The sequence below is a fragment of the Ranitomeya imitator genome, chromosome 7, assembly GCF_032444005.1.
Source record: "Ranitomeya imitator isolate aRanImi1 chromosome 7, aRanImi1.pri, whole genome shotgun sequence".
NCBI lineage: Eukaryota > Metazoa > Chordata > Amphibia > Anura > Dendrobatidae > Ranitomeya > Ranitomeya imitator.
This window is the reverse complement of record NC_091288.1, coordinates 182565772-182581876: the sequence shown is the minus strand read 5'-3', so window position 1 is coordinate 182581876 and position 16105 is coordinate 182565772. Positions and strand designations below refer to the sequence as shown.

General features: G+C 47.1%; 1 non-coding gene across 1 annotated transcript; it reads left to right on the top strand.

Annotated features, from left to right (window-relative positions):
- Positions 1-345: 345 nt before the first annotated feature.
- Positions 346-427, top strand: TRNAL-UAG (transfer RNA leucine (anticodon UAG)). Its single transcript has one exon. It is a non-coding gene; the product is annotated as a tRNA-Leu (tRNA).
- The last annotated feature ends 15678 nt before the right edge of the window (positions 428-16105 follow it).

The window sequence follows — 16105 nt, the reverse complement described above, 5'->3', positions numbered from 1 at the left end:
TCTTCATATTGTTTTTTTTTCTCAGTTTTGGGCCCAGTGTTACTGTCACTTAGTAGACATGGGCCTTCCTCATGTCTGCACGAGTCCCAACACCACAGCACGTGAGGGGAGGGCTGCTCAGCGGAGCCAGGGGACAGCAGCGCCACCTGGTGGTGATGAGCATGTCCTGCATCTAAAAAAGGAATCTCTGCCATCAGCTCACCGCTGACTTATAGAATTAATAAGAGAAAATTCGGAGTTTCTAATTTTTTACAAACAAGAAATATCATGTATAGAAGTCTCCTGGAAGACGGATCAGTTTTAGGCAAGAGCTATGATAAGTGAGCAGTCATATAACACCGAGATGGTAGCGTGGCCGAGTGGTCTAAGGCGCTGGATTTAGGCTCCAGTCATTTCGATGGCGTGGGTTCGAATCCCACCGCTGCCAGTGATTTTTTTTTAATTCCTGCTCCTCTAACATTATTTATGTAACACATACATTTATTGTTTCTGAAAATATGATGTGTACTGCCAGAAAGACAGAGAGGCAAAGATAAAGACAACACTTATATAATAGCCGCTTCCACTGTTCTGAGAGCAGCAGGTCCTGCAGGGAAAATGCAACATTCCAGCAAATTGCAGGGATCTTTTGTAATCTGAACATACCCCATGCACAAATTTAAAAAAAAATAATGTACATTTTGACTATTATGTAAAGCCTCCAATTGTGTATGTAACACTCTGGGGTCTCCTAGGACTGTATCCAACCCCTTTCAAGCTCTTTAACCCCTTAGTGACAGAGCCAATTTGGTACTTAATGACCAGGCCAATTTTTGCAATTCTGACCACTGTCACTTTATGAGGTTATAACTCTGGAACGCTTCAACGGATCCCGCTGATTCTGAGATTGTTTTTTCGTGACATATTGTACTTCATGTTAGTGGTAACATTTCTTCGATATTACTTGCGATTATTTATGAAAAAAGACGGAAATATGGCGAAAATTTTTAAAATTTTGCAATTTTAAAACTTTGTATTTTTATGCCCTTAAATCAGAGAGATATCTCATGAAAAATAGTTAATAAATAACATTTCCCACATGTCTACTTTACATCAGCACAATTTTGGAAACAAAATTTTTTTTTGTTAGGGAGTTATAAGGGTTAAAAGTTGACCAGCAATTTCTCATTTTTACAACACCATTTTTTTTTAGGGACCACATCACATTTGAAGTCATTTTGAGGGGTCTATATGATAGAAAATAACCACGTGTGACACCATTCTAAAAACTACACCCCTCAAGGTTCTCAAAACCATATTCAAGAGGATTATTAACCCTTTACGTGCTTCACAGGAACTGAAACAATGTGGAAGGAAAAATGAACATTTAACTTTTTTTTGCAAACATCTTAATTCAGAACCATTTTTTTTATTTTCACAAGTGTAAAAACAGAAATGTAACCATAAATTTTGTTATGCAATTTCTCCTGAATACGCCAATACCCCATATGTGGGGGTAAACCACTGTTAGGGCGCACCGCAGAACTTAGAAGTGAAGGAGCGCCGTTTGACTTTTTCAATGCAGAATTGGCTGGAATTGAGATCGGACGCCATGTCACATTTAGAGAGCCCCTGATGTGCCTAAACAGTGGAAACCCCCCACAAGTGACACCATTTTGGAAACTAGACCCCTTAAGGAACTTATCTAGATGTGTGGTGAGCACTTTGAACCCCCAAGTGCTTCACAGAAGTTTATAACGTAGAGCCGTGAAAATAAAAAATCGCTTTTGTTTACACAAAAATGATCTTTTCGCCCACAAATTCTTATTTTCACAAGGGTAACAGGAGAAATTAGACCACAAAAGTTGTTGTGCGATTTTTCCTGAATACGTCGATACCCCATATGTGAGGGTAAACCACTGTTAGGGCGCACCGCAGAGCTTGGAAGTGAAGGAGCGCCGTTTTACTTTTTCAATGTTGAATTGGCTGGAATTGAGATTGGACGCCATGTCGCGTTTGGAGAGCCCCTGATGTGCCTAAACAGTGGAAACCCCCCACAAGTGACACCATTTTGGAAACTAGACCCCTTAAGGAACTTATCTAGATGTGTGGCGCGCACTTTGAACCCCCATGTGCTTCACAGAAGTTTATAACGTAGAGCCGTGAAAAAAAAAATTGCATTTTTTCTACAAAAATGATCTTTTTGCCCACAAATTTTTATTTTCACAAGGGTAACAGGAGAAATTAGACCGCTAAAGTTGTTGTGCAATTTCTCCTGAGTACGTCGATACCCAATATGTGGGGGTAAACCACTGTTTGGGCGCACCGCAGAGCTTGGAAGAGAAAGAGTGCCGTTTTACTTTTTCAATGTAGAATTGGCTGGAATTGAGATCGGACGCCATGTCGCGTTTGGAGAGCCCCTGATGTGCCTAAACAGTAGAAATCCCCCACAAGTGACCCCATTTTGGAAACTAGACCCCCCCATGGAACTTATCTAGATGTGTGGTGAGAACCTTGAATGCCCAAGTGCTTCACAGAAGTTTATAATGCAGAGCCGTGAAAATAAAAAATATTTTTTTTTTCCACAAAAAAGATATTGTAGCCCCCAAGTTTTTATTTTCACAAGGGTAACAGGAGAAATTGGACTGCAATAGTTGTTGTCCAATTTATCCCGAGTACGCTGATGCACCATATGTGGGGGTAAACCACTGTTTGGGCGCACGGCAGAGCTCGGAAGGGAAGGAGCGCCTTTTTGGAATGCAGACTTTGATAGAATGGTCTGTGGGCATTATGTTGCGATTGCAGAGCCCCTGATGTACCTAATCTGTAGTAACCCCCCACAAGTGACCCCATTTTGGAAACTAGACCCCCCATGGAACTTATCTAGATGTGTGGTGAGAACTTTGAATGCCCAAGTGCTTCACAGAAGTTTAGAATGCAGAGTCGTGAAAATAAAAAATATTTTTTTTTTTCACAAAAAAGATTTTGTAGCCCCCAAGTTTTTATTTTCACAAGGGTAACAAGAGAAATTGGACCCCAGAAGTTGTTGTCCAATTTATCCCGAGTACGCTGATGCCCCATATGTGGGGGTAACCCACTGTTTGGGCGCACGGCAGAGCTCAGAAGGGAGGGAGCACCATTTGACTTTTTGAGCGCAAAATTGGCTGTCGTGTTTGGAGACGCCCTGATGTACCTAAACAGTGGAAACCCCCCAATTCTAGCTCCAACCCTAACCCCAACACACCCCTAACCCTAATCCCAACCTCATCCATAATCCTAATCACTAACCCTAACCATAATCACAACCCTTACCCCAAAACAACCCTAATGTCAACCCTAACCATAACCCTAATCAAAACCCTAAATCCAACACACCCCTAATCCTAATCTCAACCCTAACCTCAAACCTAACCCTAATCCCAATACACCCCTAATCACAACCCTAACCTTAACCCTAATCCCAAACCTAACCCTAATCCCAAGCGTAACCCTAATGCCAACCCTAACCCTAATACCAACCCTAATCCAAACCCTAACCCTAATCCCAGCTCTAACCCTAACTTTAGCCCCAACCCTAGCCCTAACTTTAGCCCCAACCCTAACCCTAGCCCTAAGGCTACTTTCACACTTGCGTCGTTTGGCATTCCGTCGCAATCCGTCGTTTTGGACAAGAAACGGATCCTGCAAATGTGCCCGCAGGATGCGTTTTGCCCATAGACTTGTATTGCCGACAGATCGTGACGGATGGCCACACGTCGCGTCCGTCGTGCACTGGATCAGTTGTGTTTTGGCGGAGCGTCGGCACAAAAAAAGTTCAATGAAACGTTTTTTTGTACGTCGCATCCGCCAAAAACTACAGCTGCTGCCCACGTTGTGCACAATTTTCACAACGTGCGTCGGTATGTCGGGCCGACGCATTGCGACGGCCCCGTACCGACTTAAATGTGAAAGAAGCCTAACCCTAAGTTTAGCCCCAACCCTAACCCTAAATTTAGCCCCAACCCTAAATTTAGCCCCAACCCTAGCCCTAACCCTACCCCTACCCCTAACCCTACCCCTAACCCTACCCCTAACCCTACCCCTAACCCTACCCCTAACCCTACCCCTACCCCTAACCCTACCCCTAACCCTACCCCTAACCCTACCCCTAACCCTAACCCTACCTCTAACCCTACCCCTAATTTTAGCCCCAACTGCTGTTCTCCTGCCGGCCGGCAGATGGAGGCAGATGGCGGGCGCACTGGGCATGCGTCCGCCATGTTCTGCTGCCGGCGGCCAGGAGGAGCAGCAAGAGGATCCAGGGACCTAGGTGAGTATGCTAGGGTCCCCGAATCCCCCTATTTCTCTGTCCTCTGATGTGCGATCACATCAGAGGACAGAGAATTACACTTTACTTTTTTTTCTTTTTTTTTTTTTTTTTGCGGTCGCCGGTAAACAGTTAATTACCGGCGATCGCAAAACAGGGGTCGGTAATACCGACCCCGATCATGCTCTTTGGGGTCTCGGCTACCCCCGGCAGCCGAGACCCCAAAGATTCTCCCGGTGCCGGCCGGCGGGCGCACTGCGCATGCGCCCGCCATTTTGAAGATGGCGGCGCCCACCGGGAGACACGAGGAGCATCGGGGGAGCTAGGTGAGTATTGGGGGGCCACCTGGGACCCCTTTTCTCTGTCCTCCGATGTGCGATCACATCGGAGGACAGAGAAATTAAAAAGAGATCGCGTTTTTTTTTTTTTTTTTTTTTTTTTGCGATCGCCGGTAAATGGTTAATTACCGGCGATCGCAAATGCGGGGTGGGTTAAAACCCCCCCGAATCATGTTCTCTGGGGTCTCGGCTACCCTCGGCAGCCGAGACCCCGGAGAAAATCGGCCTCTGGGGGGCGCTATGGACTTTTTCCACAGCGCCGTTAATTAACGGCGCTATGGTTTAAGTACCCTTAGCGGCCGCCGTTAAAAGGCGTATCGGCGGTCGCTAAGGGGTTAAAAGACAGCCTTATTAACAGGTTTAAGACCGCTCCATTTACCCCCGTTCCTGACCAGGCACGCTTTCAGGGTTTTTCATATATGCGATTTAAAGAGCTGTACATTTTTTTTCTTGTTCGGATATTCAAATATTTTTTGCATTTTTTTTTGTGATACATGGGATGCAATTTTTATGTTATCTTCATACACTTATCTTTTAATTTTTTTTGCTGAAATTGTTGGGAAAATAAAGGAAATATGCATCTATTCTTCATATTTACTTTTTTTTTAATAACCACAAATAAGCACTGAATAATTTTATATATCTATAGATATACATATATATCAATATATAGATAGATAGATATATTAAAAAAAAAAAAAAAAAAAAATATATATATATATATACATATATATATATATATATATATATATGTGTATATATATATATATATATATATATATATATATATATATATACATACATATATAAATATTTTATTTCCTTTACACCCCCATAAAAGGTCATAGAAACTTTGGGGGGGCATTTCAACATTTAAATACTTAAACAAAAAAATCTGATTTTTCCTGTGACTGGGGCTGATATGTTACCCCAGTTACACTGGAATTGCAGCCTCCTGTCTGTGTAGCAGAGCTTATGGGGTCTCCAAGGACCGAGCAGCTACTGCTCCCTCCCTACACCTGGCGATCCCATGACCACTGGGTTCAGAGAAGGAAGTGCAGCGCCCCAGAGTCCTGGTCGTTGCAGTAATGTTATTCTTCCACCAGGGAGAGTGATGTTACGTCTGAAGGCAATGAAGGAGATCTTCTGTCCAAGTATCACAACCACAAAACACACTTCACACTCCAGTCCGCCAGGGGGAGCTAAGCTTCTATCCAGAGGCGTAGCTAGAGCTTTTGCCGCCCGGGGCTGTTCCCGAGTTTGGCGCCCCCCCCCCCCCGGCTCAATACACACAAAGGTTACCAAAAACGGTTTTCCTGTTTTGTAGAACTGAAACTGGGCCTAATGGTGTCACCCCCACATGCCACACCTGTGACTTAATACCACCACACCATGACCAGGCCACATAGTGACCGAATAATACTACATACAAGGGACAAATACCACAACACCATTTCCAGACCACATATTACCACCACATAGTGACTGAATACTACAATACTGATCAGTAATAAAAAAAAAACCACAATACTATCACCATAAGTGCCAGTATTCACAGGAGATCTGTACTTAGTATGCATTGTCTGTGTAGAGGTAATACAGAGATCACTGGTGACATTATACACAGGACCTCTATATAGTATACAGTGTATAGTGTCAGTGTATAGGTAACACTGACTCACCAGTGACGTCTCTAGGTGAAGTCCTTCATCTTTCATCCAGCACAGACCGCCATCATTCCTTCCAGCCAGGACTCGTTTCTGCAGGAAATAACAGTTATCTCGAGCTCCGCTTGCAGAACACATTACTTAATTTTTCACAACTTCTACATTACATCACATGAAGAAAAAAAGGTGATATAGTGTCACTCTGCACAGTAACAGGACCGCCCCCCATTTAAAACAGTATACTCAAAAAATAAAATAAATACATCACTGCAGTAATAATATCCCTTAATTAGCCCCTATGGTAATAATATTCCCCACCCTGGCCCCGTTTCTCATTCCTGGCTCCAGCCATATGTTCTCGCATCCTGCCCTCATGAGTATCCATTCTACCCCATATGATCTCCACATCCTGCCCCACCAGCCTCCATCGTATCCGTCCTGCCCCATGATCCAATCCTGCCCCGTGTCTCCAATCATGCCCCGTATCTACATTCTGCCCATGCCTCAAGTCCTGCCCCCAGTGTGTCCAGCATATTACCCCCATGTTGTCCAGCAATCTGCCCCAGTGTGTCCAGCATATTACCCCCATGTTGTCCAGCAATCTGCCCCAGTGTGTCCAGCATATTACCCCCAGTGTGTCCAGCAATCTGCCCCAGTATGTCCAGCACTGCCCCCAGTGTGTCCAGCAATCTGCCCCAGTGTCCAGCCTTTCCCCAGTGTGTCCAGCAGTCTGCCCCAGTGTGTCCAGCATATTACCCCCGGTGTCCAGCATTGCCCCAGTGTGTCCAGCATATTACCCCCAGTGTGTCCAGCAATCTGCCCCAGTGTCCAGCATTGCCCCAGTGTGTCCAGAAGTCTGCCCCAGGGTCTCCAGCATTGCCTCAATGTCTCCAGAAATCTGCCCCAGGGTCTCCAGTATTGCCCCAGTGTGTCCAGCAATCTGCCCCATGGTCTCCTGTATTGCCCCAGTGTGTCCAGCATTCTGCCCCATGGTCTCCAGTATTGCCCCGGTGTATCCAGCAATCTGCCCCATGGTCTCCTGTATTGCCCCAGTGTGTCCAGTATTCTGCCCCATGGTCTCCAGTATTGCCCCGGTGTGTCCAGCAATCTGCCCCATGGTCTCCAGTATTGCCCCAGTATGTCCAGAAGTCTGCCCAGGGTCTCCAGCATTGCCTCAATGTGTCCTGAAATCTGCCCCATGGTCTCCAGTATTCAGTGTGTCCAGCAATCTGCCCCATAGTCTCCTGTATTGCCCCAGTGTGTCCAGCATTCTGCCCCATGGTCTCCAGTATTTCCCCAGTGTGTCCAGCATTCTGCCCCATGGTCTCCAGTATTGCCCCAGTGTGTCCAGCAATCTGCCCCATGGTCTCCTGTATTGCCCCAGTGTGTCCAGCAATCTGCCCCATGGTCTCCTGTATTGCCCCAGTGTGTCCAGCATTCTGCCACATTGTCTCCTGTATTGCCCCAGTGTGTCCAGCAATCTGCCCCATGGTCTCCTGTATTGCCCCAGTGTGTCCAGCATTCTGCCACATGGTCTCCTGTATTGCCCCAGTGTGTCCAGCATTCTGCCCCATGGTCTCCAGTATTGCCCCAGTGTGTCCAGCAATCTGCCCCATGGTCTCCAGTATTGCCCCAGTGTGTCCAGCAATCTGCCCCATGGTCTCCTGTATTGCCCCAGTGTGTCCAGCAATCTGCCCCATGGTCTCCAGTATTGCCCCAGTGTGTCCAGCAATCTGCCCCATGGTCTCCTGTATTGCCCCAGTGTGTCCAGCAATCTGCCCCATGGTCTCCAGTATTGCCCCAATGTGTCCAGCAATCTGCCCCATAGTCTCCTGTATTGCCCCAGTGTGTCCAGCAATCTGCCCCATGGTCTCATGTATTGCCCCAGTGTGTCCAGCAATCTGCCCCATGGTCTCCTGTATTGCCCCAGTGTGTCCAGCAATCTGCCCCATAGTCTCCTGTACTGCCCCAGTGTGTCCAGCATTCTGCCCCATGGTCTCCAGTACTGCCCCAGTGTGTCCAGCAATCTGCCCCATGGTCTCCAGTATTGCCCCAGTGTGTCCAGCATTGCCCCAGCCCCAGACAGTCAGACATAAAGAAAAAAAAAAAAAGTAAAATCCTCACCTCTCCCGTTCCCAGCGCAGGTCCGGTGCAGTCAGCGTCTCTCCGGCTCTGCGACGCTCAGGACAGAGAGGCAGAGCGGCGCGCACAGTAGTGACGTCATCGCGCCCTCTGCCCTGAGACGTCGCAGAGTCAGAGGACGCTGTAGCTGCCGGCGCCGCAGGAACCAGGAGAGGTGAGTATAGAGCGGGGGGCGGGGTCCGGTGGTGGGGGGAGCTGGCCCTGGTCGTGGCGGCGGACGGCGCCGCCCGAAGATTTAAAGGGGCGTCTTTTTTTTTTTTTTTTTTTTTTTTTTCTTCTGCAGCGCCGGCCGCCCCCCGCATTGTGCCGCCCGGGGCGGACCGCCCCCCCCGCACCCCCCTTCCTACGCCACTGCTTCTATCTACTAGGGCACTCCTCACACTTGGGTAAAACTGGTGGGTTGGTTAGGAAGTTAGACAGTCGGTCCTGACCGAGTTTGGCAGAGGCTGGTTGGAGTGAGTTCCAGCCAGCTCCAGACTGCAGCCTGCGGAAGGCAAGGGTACACAGAGCTGCGCCTGCATCCCATGCGGCAGCATCCCAAGAAGGAGACATTGAAAGGAATTGTGTTGCAGTGAGTGAGAAACGAAGTCATAGCAAAAGGAGAGGAATATCAGCGGGAGACCAGCTAGAAGCAGGCTGCCTCCTTCTGAAGCGCAGTACCGGTAGCCAGAACACCGAGGGAGTAAGGATCTCTATGCATTACTTCAGAGACTGGCAGAACAGTTAATTCCACGTTAGCTGCCCAACCATCTACCCAGGAGGCAAGGTGGCAACTTGTGGAGGCCGGGACCTCTCTAGGGTCCCTATAAAAAGCCTCAGGCCACCATTCATACGGGTTTGTCCTATCCGTCAGGGGGACAGAGAGAAGAGACTTAACATCTACAATAGTTGTGAGGACCTCACCGAGTTGCTCAGCAGGGAGGAACTACAACGCCCAGGCGCTAGAGGAAGGCTATTGAATTCCACCTGGATAAGGGGACTCTGGATTTGCCTTCAGACCGGCCGGACTCTGCCTACCCTGTGGTCCCTACCCTGGACTGTGGATGCTGAAGCCTTCAGCATAGGTAAAGAGACTGCAACCTTGTGTCCTCGTTATTCACTGCGCCTCTCACCATCCACCATCCCCCATCTACACTCTGGGAAGCCCTGGGGAAACACTTCACCTGTGGGAAGGTATACCATCTGTTGTGAGTTCTGCTTTTGGGCTCCCTCCGGTGGTTGTAGGTGGTAATGCAGTTGTCTCTGGGCTGCAGTCCTGGACAGGTGTATCTGCTGATTGCAATTCTGACTGGGGTATTTAGGTTTGCAGGACTCATTAGTCCTTGCCAGTTGTCAATGTTTCTTGGGAAGTGTTGGATCTCTGTCTGGCTTCTCCTGCTTAGCTGCCAATTCAGCAAAGATAAGTGTCTGTTTCTTTTTCTTTGACACACAAGCTGTGTGCTTGTTTTTTGTTTGTATTCCTGCTCTGAGTGTAGGAGTCTCTGGAGTTGCAGATATACGTTCCACGTCTTTAGTTAGATGGAGGAATTTTTTGCATAATCTGCTGTGGATATTTTTGGAAGGGTTTTAATACTGACCGCACAGCACGCAGTCCTATCCTTTTCTATTTTAGCTAGAGTGGCCTCTTGTGCTAAATCCTGTTTTCTGCCTGTGTCTTTCCTCTCCTACTCACAGCCAATATTTGTGGGGGGCTGCCTATCCTTTGGGGTTCTGCTCTGAGGCAAGGTAGTATTCCTATTTCTATCTATAGGGGTATCTAGTCCTCCGGCTGTGACGAGGTGTCTAGGGTTTGTTAGGTACACCCCACGGCTACTTCTAGTTGCGGTGTTAAGATCAGGATTTGCGGTCAGTATAGTTACCACCTACTCCAGTGAAAGTTTTCATGCTGCTCCAAGGTCACCGGATCATAACAACCATCTAGCTGCCATAACATCGCCCCAGCGGACCCCTAAGCAGCGTCGGTCACCCTGACCGAATACCACAGGTGGCGTCACGAACATTATCCTATAAACTTTTGTCCTTTTATTGGACGCCCCTCAAAGGGCCATGGACCGGGTCAAGCCACCGTGACATCCCCACTCAGAACAGCAGAAGGGCCTGGCTCCGAGTACCCCAGTGTCGTAACGTGGGGGCGCTCCAGAAGCACTATCAGCACTTCCTATATCTTCTATACACAGTGATTGTTTAGCACGGTGTATACAGTGATCAGGAAGGCAGAGAGGATAATAATAATAATAATTCTTATTTATATAGCGCCAACATATTCCGCAGCACTTTACAATTAAGCGGGGACATGTACAGACAATAAATTCAATACAAGTTAAGACAATTTAAACAGTGACATTAGGGGTGAGGTCCCTGCTCGCAAGCTTACAATCTACAAGGAAATGGGGGACACAATAGGTGAAAAGTGCTTGTTATTTCAGGTCTGGCAATTATAATAAATAGGGATTTTCATACAAAGCTGCATGATCCGGTCATCAGCCCGTGTGTTTAAGTGCAATAGTCAAGTATCAAGTGCAGTTATCATGTGTATGGACGGTGTGGAGACAGATGAATAGTAGGGTGCAGATTCACATGCAGATAATATTTGGAAGGAGGGAACAGGACAAAGTTAGTTTACTGAGTAGTTGATGTGGTAGGCTTGTTTGAAGAGATAATAATAATAATCTTTATTTTTATATAGCGCTAACATATTCCGCAGCGCTTTACAGTTTTGCACACATTATCATCACTGTCCCCGATTGGGCTCACAATCTAGAATTCCTATCAGTATGTCTTTGGAATGTGGGAGGAAACCGGAGTGCCCGGAGGAAACCCACGCAAACACGGAGAGAACATACAAACTCTTTGCAGATGTTGTCCTGGGTGGGATTGGAACCCAGGACCCCAGCGCTGCAAGGCTGTAGTGCTAACCACTGCGCCACCGTGCTTCCCTTAATGGGTTTTTAAAGCGCGCTTGAATAGGTCGGGGCTAGGTATCAGTCTGATCGTCTGGGGTAGGGTTGAGCGAAACGGGTCGAAATTGTTCAAAAGTCGCCGACTTTTGGCAAGGTCGGGTTTCATGAAACCCGACCCGACCCCAGTGTGGGGTCGGCCATGAAGTCGGCGATCTTTTGAATCTGGAATCGGAATTCCGATCCCGATTCCCGATATGTTTAAGATATCGGGAATTGGTATCGGAATTCAGATTAAAGTGTAAAATATAGAATTAAAATAAAAAATATTGCAATACTTACCCTCTGACGCGCCCTGGTACTAACCGGCAGCCTTCCTCCTTCGAATCCGCGCTTCTAGGACCTTGCCGTGACGTCGCGGTGACGTCGCGGCTTGTGATTGGCCGCGCGGCCGCCCATGTGACCGCTCGCGCGGCCAATCACAAGCCGCGACGTCACCGAAGGTCCTGGAAGGGCTGATTCTTAGGAAGGAAGGCTGTCGGAAGGAAGCAGGGCGCTTCCGAGGGTGAGTATATACCTAATAGGAATATACTCACCCTCGGAAGCGCCCTGCTTCCTTCCGACAGCCTTCTTTCCTAAGAATCAGCCCTTCCAGGACCTTCGGTGATGTCGCGGGTGACGTCGCGGCTTGTGATTGGCCGCGCGAGCGGTCACATGGGCGGCCGCGCGGCCAATCACAAGCCGCGACGTCACCCGCGACGTCACCGAAGGTCCTGGAAGGCTGATTCTAAGGAAGGAAGGTTCCCGGTTAGTACCAGGGCGCGTCAGAGGGTAAGTATAAGGATATTTTTTATTTTAATTCTATATTTTACACTTAAATATGGATCCCGGGGCCTGAAGGAGAGTTTCCGCTCCTTCAGACCCTGGGAACCATGGAAACCCAATGCACTGCATTGGGTTTCGAGTTTCGGCCGACTCCGACCCCGACTTTTTTATAGGATCGGCCGATTTCACTCGACCCGACATTTCCAAAAGTCGGGTTTCGTGAAACCCGACCCGATCCTATAAAAGTGAAGGTCGCTCAACCCTAGTCTGGGGAAGTGCATTCCAGAGAGCTGGCGCAGCACGAGAGAAGTCTTGGAGACGGAGGTGCGAGGTTCAGATTACGGGGGATGTTAGTCTTAGGTCATTTGTAGAACAGAGGGCACGTGTAGGGCGATAGACAGAGATGAGAGAGGAGATATAAGGCGGAGCAGAACTGTGGGGAGCTTTGTGGGTGAGAGAGATGAGTTTATACTGGACCCTGTAGCGAATGGGTAGCCAGTGTAATGACTGGCACAAGATGGAGGCATCAGTGAAGTGGCTGGACAGAAATATGACCCTGGCTGCCGCATTCAAGATGGATTGGAGAGGAGAAAGTTTGGAAAGAGGGAGACCGATTAGAAGAGAGTTGCAGTAGTCCAAACGAGAATGAATAAGAGCGACAGTAAGAGTCTCAGCAGTTTCAAAGGTGAGAAAAGGTTGGATTCTGGAGATGTTTTTAAGTTGCAGGTGACAAGAGCGAGTGAGTGATCGGATATAGGGAGTAAAGGAAAGTTCGGTGTCGAATATCACCCCAAGACAGCGGGCATGCTGCTTGGGAGTTATGGTTGAACCCTCCAGGGTAATTTCGATGTTGGGTCGAGTGAGGTTCGTAGAAGGGAGAAACACAAGTAGTTCAGTTTTGGAGAGACTTAGTTTCAGATAGAGGGAGGACATGATGTTAGAGACAGCAGACAGACAATCCTTGGTATTTTGAATTAGGGTAGGGGTGATGTCGGGGGAAGAAGTGTATAATTGGGTGTCGTCAGCATAGAGATGGTACTGGAACCCAAATCTGCTGATTGTTTGTCCAATAGGGGCCGTGTATAGAAAGAAGAGGAGGGGGCCCAGGACTGAGCCTTGCAGAACCCCGATAGTAAGGGGATGAGGAGAGGAAGAGGAGCCGGCAAAAGATACAGTGAAGGAGCGGTCAGAGAGGTAGGAGAAGAACCAGCAGAGGGCTGTGTCCTTGAGGCATATGGAGCGAAGCATAGTGAGAAGGAGCTGGTGATCCACAGTGTCAAATGCGGCAGAGAGATCCAGGAGGATCAGCAGAGAGCAATGACCTTTGGATTAAGCTGTTAATAGATCAGAGACTTTAGTGAGGGCAGTTTCAGTGGAGTGTACAGAGCGGAAACCAGATTGTAAGGGGTCGAGAAGAGAGTTATCCGAGAGATAGCGGATTAGACGGGAGTGGACCAAGCGTTCCAGGAGTTTAGAGATGAGGGAAAGGTTAGAGACAGGTCTGTAGTTAGCAGTGCAGTTCTGGTCCAGGGATGGATTTTTAAGTAAAGGGGTTATGATGGCATGTTTAAATGAGGAGGGAAAGATACCCGAAGAAAGAGAGAGGTTAAATATTTTAGTCAGGTGAGTGGTGACCACTGGTGAGAGAGACTGCAGGAGAGGTGAAGGAATGGGGTCACTGTTGCAGGTTGTAGGCCAAGCAGAAGCGAGGAGCTTGGAAACTTATTCTTCTGAAATTCTCAAAGATGTCTAATGAGCTTGAGTAATCAGCCGTCTCTGCCTTCTCTATGGGAAGCCAGGCAGTGTCTGGCACCCAGCTCCTGATCGCATGCAGCTGCTCTATTATACGATGACATTGTAGAACATCCCTGCAGAGCAGAACACGGACCACCAGGATGTTTGTTTTATGTAAACGGTGTTAATAAATAGCTTTTTTAACCTCGTCAGGACTTGTCCATTTTGGGCCTTTATGACAAAGTAATTTTTTTTATTTTTCATTTTTTTCATTGTCACATTTCAGGAGCCATCAAAATTTTTATTTTTTTCAGGATTGTTTTTCCAGGATGGTTTGTACTTGTCAGTGGCAGAATTTTGTGGTACATATAATTTATCACCAAACACCCTTTATGGGGAGAAATAGTAGTTCTGCAGTTTTTTTTTATGTGTTTTATATGTTTCACCATTCACAATCAAATACGGTGTTATCTTTATTCTGTTGGTCGGCGATGCCAAATTATTCTGTTGATTATGGCGATGCCAAATTTATATACCATAGTTTTATTTCTTTTACTACTTTTGTACAATAATCATTTCGGTTATGGAACCAGTGGTGAGGCCATTTCTTCAAAGTGTCCCAGAAGCCGTTTTTGGAAAATGACACCGCCAGGCCACATTATGCTGTGAGCAGTCTGCGTAGCCGAAACTTGTTACCATGCTTTCTGGCATTTACAGGCTTGTCTCCCAATAAGATGAAAAGGGAGCTGCCAGCAGTGGATCTTGATTAATTGCCCAAGTGCATTCAGAGCAGAGGAACATTGCTCAGACAACCATTGATAACCTCATTGATAGCACCTGTAAACCCAGCGTCTCTACCTTTAGGAGTAATCCAGGGACAGGGATAGGCCCTTAGTTCTAGGGACCTGGTCACCGCCCACAGTCCCAAGGTACTGCGTGACAACTGCGCTGATAGAGTAGTGAGCAGCATCACGGTATGTTAACACCGCAGGAAGCTGGCTGTTGAGTTATTCCCACAATATTAAATTATCCTCTATCACTTCAGCAATTTCCAGCATAGACAATGAATGAAGCGTAGGTCGAGCATGTGCACCTCTAGTCCTTTCAGCTGCAGTGTCCAGTTCCTGGGTTCCAGAGCCAGGTTCATGGGAATACAGGGTTCGAATTGGTCAGATCCCTAGGTATTGGTCAGTTATCTCCTATTATCTGGTTAGGAGATAAATTAATACTTTAAGATATGGATTTTCCCTACACAGGCATCCCACCATTCTCCATGAGCCTCCAGTGCACCCCCACAAAAGCATCTTAAAGCTCCCTATTATTTATACCTCCTATACAAAGTCCCCACGTGCCTCCAGTGGAGGACACCCAACATTGTGATGCTGACTAGGAGCAGGACATTGTGGGCCTGGATGGATGGTGGGATCCCCTTCTTACATTGCTTACATATATGTGTACACAGACACACACACACACACACACACACACACACACACACACACACACACACACACACACACACACACACACACACACACACACACATATATACAGAGCACATACATATACTTGAATACAGAGCACATACATAGACATACAGTGTGAAAAATAAGTATTGCCAATTTTGCAAGTTTTCCAAGTTGTCATTTTTATCGCAGGTACACTTCACCTGTGAGAGACAGAATATAAAAAAAAAAAAAAAAAACAGAAAATCTGACTCTCACAGACCTGTTAGTTTTTCTTTAAGAAGTCCTCCTACTCTGCACTCATTAGCTGTATTAATTGCACCTGTTTGAGCTCATTACCTGTATAAAAGACACCTGTCCACACACTCAATCAATCACACACCAACCTCTCCACCATGGCCAAGACTAAAGAGCTGTCCAAGGACACCAGAGACAAAATTGTAGACCTACATAAGGCTGGGATGGGCTACAGGATAATAGGCAAGCAGCTTGGTAAGAAAGCAACAACTGTTGGCACAATAATTAGAAAATTGAAGGAACACAAGATGACTGTAAGGATTATTCTGAGAAAGGTCATGAATCAGCCTATAGCTAAACAGGAGGACCTGGTCAATGACCTGAAGAAAGCTGGAACCACAGTCCAGAGTCCAGATGATCCAGAGTGGGCATGTGAGGAGGTCATGTGGTCAGATTAGACCACAACTCCACTTGCCATGTTTGGAAGAAAATGAAGGATGAGTTCAACCCAAGA